This window comes from Cucurbitaria berberidis (genome assembly GCF_010015615.1).
Source record: "Cucurbitaria berberidis CBS 394.84 unplaced genomic scaffold K460scaffold_4, whole genome shotgun sequence".
NCBI classification, from domain to species: domain Eukaryota; kingdom Fungi; phylum Ascomycota; class Dothideomycetes; order Pleosporales; family Cucurbitariaceae; genus Cucurbitaria; species Cucurbitaria berberidis.
In genome coordinates, this window is record NW_024468938.1 from 505550 (window position 1) to 515601 (window position 10052).

Sequence of the window (10052 nt, forward strand, 5' to 3'; positions counted from 1 at the left end):
AAAGCATAGTTAATATAGCAAACTATTTTTACTACTTATACTTATAGAAATTTTTAAAAAAATTTTACTAAACTTTATTACTAGCTTATTTTTAGCAAAAGATAGCCTAGGTTGCGTATATAATACAATTTTTATAATTATTAACTATTTTTTAAAAATAGCGCTTTATATACTTGCTTTAAAAACATAAAATGCAAAATAGTTTACAGCTATATATTTTAACTAAGTAATTTTTAAATTTAGGCTATAAAAAGGTATTATATTAAATAAAAAATTTATATTTATTTTTACTTTTTAAGTAAAAATCTGCTATTAGCTATAAATAAAGCGCAGGTTAAGTACTGCTTTTTATTTTTAAACTAATAAGTAAATAAAATACTAAAATTAAACTTTTAAATAGTACTTCTAAATCTTTGCTTTAACTGCTTAAAATAACTAAATATAGCTTTTAAATATAGCGCAATTTGTATATAATAACTTTATATATAAATTAATAAAAATAATACTTTTTTATGCTATATATAGCAAGTACTTACTAATTACTACCCTTTTTAAAGACAGTAGGCTATAAAAAGAAATGCTAAATATAGTTAATAAAGTTAAGCATATATACTACGCAAAAGCAACGCTTATAATATATTTATAAAAAGTATAAAAATATTAAAATTAATACTATAATAAAAAATATAAACCTAAAATATTCTGCTAAAAAAATTTTATACTACTTAGTATAAAATATATTAACTTAGTAAACTAGCTAAGCAAGAAACTATTTAGCAAGTTTATTAGCTTTTTTTAAGTATAAAAAGCAGTTAGATTATAAGTATATTATTTATTATTTTTACTTTATTACTAGATTTATAATATATTTTATATTTTTTTACTAGAATGCTAGAAATTTAGGCAAGAAACAGAAAAAAATACTTAGTTATTAAAAATTAATACTAAAAAAAAAAAAATTTAGGAAGTAGAAAAAATTTTAAAAAAGCATACTAAAAAAGGATAATTTTAGTACTTATTACGCTAAAAAGGCTATAATAAGTTTTAAAATACTTAAACTCTAGTATTAGACTTTAAAAATATAAATAATTTAATTAAAGAGTTTAAGTAGGATTAACAAGCACTATAGTTAAAAAAAAGTAAAAAAGCATAGTTTATATAAATAAAACATATATATATTGCATATAAAAGAAAATTTATTTATAGTAAAAGCTTATAAGCTAAGGTATTTATAGCCTATAAAACTAAAAAATAAATAAAAAAATACTATTTAAAAAATTTTTTAAACTAATTATTCTTTTTTAAAAAGGCCGGCCTTATTAAGAAACTTATTTATTTTTTTATTAGTAATAGCTTTTTCTTAAAAAGCAGGCGCGGTAAGTGCAATATATAAAAGCTTAGTTTTAGCTTTAAGCTTAAAATTAAACTTAGAATTACTACTATTAGCACTATTTTAAAGTATAATTAGTAAGTATTATAAGTGCGCGTAATATACAAATATACTATTCTAGCTAAATAGCTAATAACTTGCTTTAGAGCAGTTGCAATGCAATACTACTTAGCTAAAATTAATTTTAAAAATTAGGAAAAAGTTGTAAGTACCTAAGTAGCTATACTTATTAAAGTTTTAAAATAAATAGTAATATAATAATAGCTTATAAATTTTAAATTAAACTAGCGCTAGTAGCGCGCAAGCTTAATACTAGTTTAAATAATTATAGTATTAGTTTTAAAAGTTATAGTATTAGTAACTACTATGCTATAGCAAGTGCGCAGCATATATAAATAATTTAAGCAGCTATTAAATTTATAAAGTACTTATATTAATTAACTAAAGCATATTTATAATAAATTATTTTAAAATATTTATAAAATTATAGCTACTATAGTTACTAGCAGCGTAATAGTTACAATAGTAATACTTAAAGCAGTTGTAGTTTTTTTTTTATTTAATAATATTTTAAGCGCAGTATATACAAGTTGCAACTATAGCAATATAATTAGTATACTTTTTTTCTATACTAAATATAAAAAAGCAAGCATTGCATATATACGCCTTTTTAATATACTTAAAATTTAAATAATAAACTATAATAGTAGGCGCAGTAAGTGCGTTATATGTATATAAAAAATATAAATTAGATAAATTATAAATGCTTAAAGTAATAAAGTAATAGTAGCTTATAAAAATCTTCTATTATTAAGCTTTACTATATTACTATAAGCTACTTATTTGCTCTTACTTTTATATAAAAAAAGTATATAATATATTTTATTTATATAGTATAATAATTATATAATAAACGCAGAGTTATTGCGCACGCGTAAAAAATTTACTAAAAGCACTATAGTATAATAATATATAAAAAGAATTCTGCATACTAGTAAGACGCTAGCTAGCTAAAAAGGCTTTATAACAAAATATTATTACTAAAAATTAATATTATAGTAATACTGCGCTATCCCTTTTAAAAATTAGTATATATATAAAAATTTTATATTTAACCTGCGCTATACTTACAAAATAATAGTATTAAGTATTATTAATTTATTAAGCTAAAAGACAGCTTTTTATTAGCTATTTTTTCCTTATTCTTTATAGCGTAAAGCAAATACTATTGCCTAAAGCTACCCCCTAATAACTATACTTATAATTTATAATTTTTATAGGTCTGCTTTGCGTGCGTACTTTTAATATTATTTTATATATTTTTAAATACTACTTATAGACGCTTATTAACTACTTTTAAATTATTTAAGTTATTTTAGTAAATAATTTAAATATTTATAAAATTCTAGTCTTATTTATTTATTTCTTTATTAATGTTAATGCTATTTTAAGGCTAGCTATTTTTTTTAGTAATTTATAGGCAAATAAATGCAAAAATATTTTAAAAAGCTAAAAATATAATAGTTTAATTAGAAATTTTAAGCTTAAGTATATAATATTAGGCTAAAAGCAAAAAAGTAATAAAAAAATATTAAAAGCTTTATATAAAAAAAAATTAGTAACTATAATAGTTAGTATACAAAAACCTGTACTATGCAATAAATAAGTATATAATACTAAAATATTATAGTAAATAAATATAAAGGCTAAAGCCGCAATTTTTTTAGCTTATATTAAATAATTTTATTTAAAATAAAAGTTAATTTTATAAGCATAAAACTTAGTAAAGTTTAATTTAACTTTTTTAATACTTATATTAAAGCAAAAAGGCGGGCTAGTGCATTATAAGTATAATAAGTTTATAATTGCAATTTTATATTAAAACTAAAAAGTAGCTTATATTACTTTTTTTTTTCTAATATATTTTAATATTAAGATAATAAAAACTATAATAGAATTTGCGCTATACTAAGCGTTTCCTTTTTTAACTAAATAAATAGTAAAAAATAAATAATACTAATAAAAACTTAAATAATAATAAAGGTGCTTATAATATTAAGTAAATATATACTGCTGCTAATAAATTTATTGCGCAAGGGAAAGTTACTATAAAAAATATTATAATATTTAAAAAAATATATAAAATTTTTTAAAAAAAGCTGCGTATAATGCTTATAAAACTAATATTTATAAAAAAGTAAAATAAAAGGCTATAAGTCTAGTTATTTTCTACTAAAAAAATAGCTTATATAAATTTTCTATAAATATATTTATATTATACTAATACTATACGCAATTACAAAAAAGCTAAATTAAATAAAATTTTAGCTTTAAAATTTTTAAAAACTCTAGTACAGCTGCTTTTATTTATAATGCTACTATAGTAGAAGCATATTATTATTTTTAATAAGCATTTAGCTATTCTAAATAGCTTTTTTTAACTAATACTATTTATTATATTAATAAAACTATATTTAGAACTGCAACTATAGAACTTAATACTTTTTAATTTTTATAATTATTTACTTTAATTATTTACTTAATTTTTATTTAATCTACGTACTTTATTACGCTACTTAATAAAATATGCAAAAATATACTAAATTATTATTAAAAACTAGGTTATATTATATAATACTAGTAATATACTACTACTAATAAAGAAAAAAGTATATAAAAACAACATAGTAGCGCTATTAAAAAATTAGAAGGAAGGCAGCTATAAGCTTATAATATACTAGATAATTTTAATATTAATTTAGTTTTAGCTAAATATATTCTAAAAGTTGCACTAGGTATTTTAAAAAATATATACTAAGAATTTTAGCAAGCAAAAAGTAAAAAATTTTATAAATGCTTATATTATATAGTTAGTTATTAGTATTTATAAACTATATAATATTCTTAATGCTTTTTAAGCTAATTTTTTTAAAAAAATAATATAAAAAAGTTAAAAAAAATAAAGTTAATTATAGGAATAGCTACTTTAAAAAAAAATTGTAAAAAAGGCATAAAAAAAATAAGCTAAAATTAATAAAAAAGCGTTAGAGCAGGCAAAAGCTAAATATATTTATAATTTTAATAATATTTTTTTATACTAAGTTAGTTTAGTAATAAAAGTATATAATATAAACTTAAAAATTGCATCTAGATATTGTAGGCTGTACTACTAGCTATAGCTATAGAATAAAAAAGAAGAAAATAATAATATAATAGAATAAATAAAAATAATACTTTATATATACTATAGTATTTATTTAATTACTTTATAAATACTTGCGCTTTTATTTTTATAAGTAAAATAAAATACTAAGAAATATTTTTCTATAGTATTTATAGTAGTTCTTTAATATTTCTAGGAGTTTATAGCTATAATATAGCTTTTATTTACTTTATATAAAAATTTTAAAAATATAAAACTCTTTCTTAATTTTCTACTTAAAATTAAAACTTTAAATATTAAAAAAAATTGCTATATTATAATATTTTATATAAGTACTGTATAAATTAAGATAAAGAATATAATTAGCTAAAAAAATAAACTTAGCATAATGTATTACACAGGCGAGTTAGTTGCCTAGTTAAGTTAATTATAATACTAAAATTTTACTAAAATTAGTACTATACACAATAGTACAGCACTGTAGAAAACTATAGCAGTAAATTATAATAAGCTAATTTATTTAAAAACTATTTTTACTTTTTGCTTATATATTTGCGCATTATGCCTAGCTTTACTATAGTATTTATAGCGCCTTTAAAAAGGCTTACCTACTTTAATATATACTTGCTTTTTTACTTTTTTTTTATTACTATACGCCTTAAACTCCTTTAGAATTATTAATTAAAAATTATTTTTTACTATAAAAGTTTTTTTTTTCTATACTTACTTTTTTTTATATAATTTTTATTATATAGTAGCTTTATTAGCTGCTTAAAGCTTAGCAATTTTTTTTTATACTAATACAAGCTTATATACAACTATAGCTGCACTTTTTAAAATTTTTTTAAAAACTTTAACTATTAAAGTAAAAGAACTATTTAAGTACTTTTAAATTTTTATTTTAATTAATATTAATTAAAACTTAAATTTTAAAGTATTGCTTAGTATTTTTAACTTTTAGGGACTATTTTTAATAGTAAATAATAGTAAAGTACGCAATTAGATATTAAGCTTTAATATTATAGCTTTAAAATTAAAAAAAATTAGACTAGCGCCTTTAAAGCTACTTAAAATATTACTTTTTATAATAATAGTATTAAAAGCTAGTTTAAAGTATAGTAAAAACTTAATTTTAATAATATAGTTAATGCTATTGCGTATTAGCTTTTTAGCTTAGCATTTATATACTTTTTTTAAAAGTATAAAATAATTTATATTAAGTAGTTATAGTAAGTGCAACAAATATAAGGGCATATAAAAAGTAATAATTTTTTATTTTTTATAGTACTGCTAGAATTAAACTAATGCGTAGCTTTTATAACTATTAATAATAAATAAATAATAAGTACTAATAATTTTTTTTTTAGTATACTTATTAAAGTGCTTTAACTATTTAAAAGTAAACTTATTTATTATTTAGCTATTTTTAAAAACTATAATAACTTAATTATAAGGTAGGCTATTTTTTTTATATTAGGCTAAAAAGTAGTTTTTGCCTGCAAAAATAATAAAAAGTAAAATAGTTTACTTTATTATATTAATATTTTAAATTATTATTACTTATTTTTAATTACTCTGCTGCACTATTTTCGGCTGTTTTTAATAATTAGTACTTAAAATAATAGTTTTATATAATATCTAGCTTATTATAAAGCTTATTTTATTAAAATTATATATATTTTTATTTTAAATACTATGCTTAGCCTTTATATTTTTTATAAGTTAAAACTAGCTTTGTATAAGCTTAAAATTTTTATATAAAATTTTTTAGTAATTATACTTTTAAAAAATTCTAGTACTAAACTATAGATATTATCTAACAAATATGCTAGCTTAGTTTTTGCTAATAAGTAATTGCTTATATTTAACTAGCAAAGTATTAGCTATATTATTTATAGCAGCTAGTTAGGGCAGAAATTTTTAGTTCTTAAAATAAAGTATATACTAAATAATTACTTTTTTTTTTATTAAAAAAAGCTTTATTTTATTAAGCTTAATATTGTATTGTAGAAGCTTTCCTTTTAGTTAATTATTAAGTATTATTTAAAAAACGCTGTAGATCTGCGCAGCTTTTTATTAAAAAAAATTTATATTATATTTTAAAGCCTAAACTGCAAGCTATATTTAGTTTTTTTTTTAAAAAGATTATATATTGTTATATTAAAGCATTGCGTTTAATAGTAGAAGACTACTAATTTTAGTAGGGTTTTAGCATTGTAACTAACTCAACCGGGCAACTAACTTGCCTATATAATACGTTATTAAAAAATTAATATTTTTAATTTAATTTAGAAGAGAAAATAGTTTAAGTAATATATACTAAAAATCTAAAGTTATAGTAAAATTCTTTAATATAACTATATTTATATTTTTATTTTACTAGACGCATTATATTTTTTACTTTAATAGTATATATTTTATTAAAGCTAAAGCTATTAAATTTCTGTGCTTGCAGTGCTTAATATTTTTAAAATTATAAAAATAAATTTTAAAAATTATACTATAGTATTTAAAATCTAAACTCTACTTTATATAAAATATTACCCTTTTAAGCTTTAAGCATTTAACTGCTTTTTTTTATATATTATTTATATTTATTAAGGCCTAGCTAAATATTTAAAGTAATATTTTATAACTAATTTTTTAGCATTTTTATCTGTGCGCTCTGCAGCTTTTAGGCTATTTTATTAGTTTATATAATTTTAAGCTTTAGCGTTGCTTTGTTATTTATTTATAAAAAATATTTTAGTATAACTAAAGTACTTAGCATAATATATAAAAATACTAAATACTTACTTTACTATACTTAGTAGTTAGCATAAGTTAATATATATATTTTATTACTATTTTTCTATAATATAAGAGTTTTATTATATTAAAATAATATATTTATAAATTTAAATGTTCTAGTAGGAAGATATAAAATATATTTATAAATTAAATTAGAATTTTATATATTAGCAAGTATATCTTAACCTAACTTTATTATTTATAGTAATATATAATAAAATATAGTTTATACTTATATAACTATTCTGCAATTTAAAAAAAAACAAGTTAGAAAAAGTAAATAATTTATAATATAAAATAATTATAGATATTGTTTATAAAGCTTATTATTACCTAGCTATATATATAAATAATACTAAAAAAAATAACTATATAAAGCTTTATTAGAGCTAGGTATTATTTATTCTAATAATTTTAAAAAAAATTCTAAATACTATTTTTCTTATATTAGAGCTTAAAAAATATTAAAAAAAATAAAAAATCTACTTATTATTGCTATAAAAAATGTGCATTACTAGCTTAATTATTTATACTTTTTTACTTTTAAGCTTTGCAAAGAGTACTAGGCCTAGTAAAGCTATTTTTAACTAGTTTTGCTTTTTTAATTTTATATAAATACTTAGCTTTGCTTTTAACTTTAAAAAGTAGCTTAAAGTTAAAGCTTATAAAAAGTTAATTAAGTGCTAGTTTAAATATTAAAAAAATTAAAAATATTTACTTAAAATAGCGCTTTTTACTTTATAAGCTTTAATTTGCGTTTTTACAGCTTTAGCTTTTTTATTACTAATATTAAATATTTGCATTTTACTTCTATATTAGCTGTAGTTCTAGAATATACTAATAATATTAAAAAAATATACTTTTTTAAATAATTAAAAGCTAAATTTTATTTTTTAAATTTATATAATTATTTAAACAGATATACTAAAGCTTAAAAGATTAAGTATAGTATATTAAAAAATAAGCTTACTATACTAAAGCTCTAATTTCTATATATATAATTAGCTAAAAATTAAAAAAAATAATATTTAAAATTAATTACTTTTTAAAGCTTAAGTATTATATAGTAAAACTTAAAGCAAGTAGCTTAATACTAAAATTATTAGCTTTTATTTTAATAAATATTAAAAATTTTAAAAAAAAAACTTATAGCATAGTTATAGTTATAAGGCGCAAGTAGGCAGACTTTAGTACTATTTAAAATATTATTAAAATTTAGCATTAATTAAATTTAATTAAAAAAATTTTAAATTATTTAAAATTTTTTTTAAAAATACTTATAACTTATATTGCTTTTTTTATAATAAGTATAATAGCGCAGCTTAAAATTTTTTTTACTAGTATTATAAAACTTATTACTAAAAAATATAGCACTATAATATAATAAAATTAGTAATACCTATCTGCAAAGCTTATAAGTACTAAAATTTTAAAATAAAAAAATACTAAACTAAAAAAAGTAAATAAAAAGAAAATAATCCTACAAAGTAAATTAGTATAATTAAAAATAAAAAAAGTAAAAAATTATAAAAAATTTAAATATATTTACTAAATACAGTTTTTAAGTAGTTTATTTTAGAATATATTAACTAAAGCTTAAAAAAAACAAAATTACTAAAAAAAAAAATTTAAATTTATACTTTTAAAAAGCTTTAGCTTTTTAGTTTATATAATTATATACTTGCTTTTTGCCCTACTACGCGCTATATTAAAATAATTTACTATGTTTAAGTATTTTAAAAAAAGCAAAATATTTTTACTTTTTTTTTTATTAGTATAAGTATTAAGAGCAAAAGCAGCAAAGCTTTAAAATTTTTAAAATTTTTATTTTTATTTTTATTTATTACGCGCTTGCCTTTGCTTTTGCCTTTTTTAATAGCTACTTTTTTTACTATTTTCTTTTTAGCGCTTTTTCCTATAAATTTATTAAATTTAATAAAAAGCTTAAAAATACTACTATTTAATACTTCCTTTTTAATATTACTAATATTGCTAAGCTTTTTTTTAAACTTAGTATTTTGTATATTAAAAAACTTAAGCTAAAAAAAGCTAGTATCCTGCGCTTTTATTTTAAAAATATTAATATTATTAAGCTTTTACCCTTGCTTAATAACTAAAAAGTTAAAAAGCTAAAATTTAAAAAAATTAATATTTTATAATTTTTAACTAAAATTATTAATATTGCTAAGCTTTTTTTTAGGCTTAGTAAATTATAAGTAAAAAAGTATAAATTTAAAAAAATTAATATTCTGCGCTTTTTAAGTAAAATTATTAATATTATAAAGCTCTTGCGCAGGCTTAAAAACTACTAAACTAAAAAATAAAAATTTAAAAAAACTAATATTTTATACTTTTTAAACAAAATTATTAATATTTAAAAAATTTTTATTAGTTTTTATAATAAACTATAGGCAGCAGGATAAAAGCTTAAAAAAACTATTATTTTACACTTTTTAACTAGTAATATTAATATTTGCAGCGCTTATTGTAATTTAAATAGTAAACTATAAAAATTAAAAAAAAAATAAAAAAAAAATAATACTAAAAGTAGAAATAAATTAGTAGAAGTTTTAGAAAAAGCTAAAAAGTAAAAAAAAAAAAGCTTAAAATATTTAAAAATAAAGTAAAAAATTTTAAGTATAAATAATAAATAGTATTTGTATTACTACTGCAGGCGCTTAATATAAAATTTTAAGTAAAAGCAAAAGC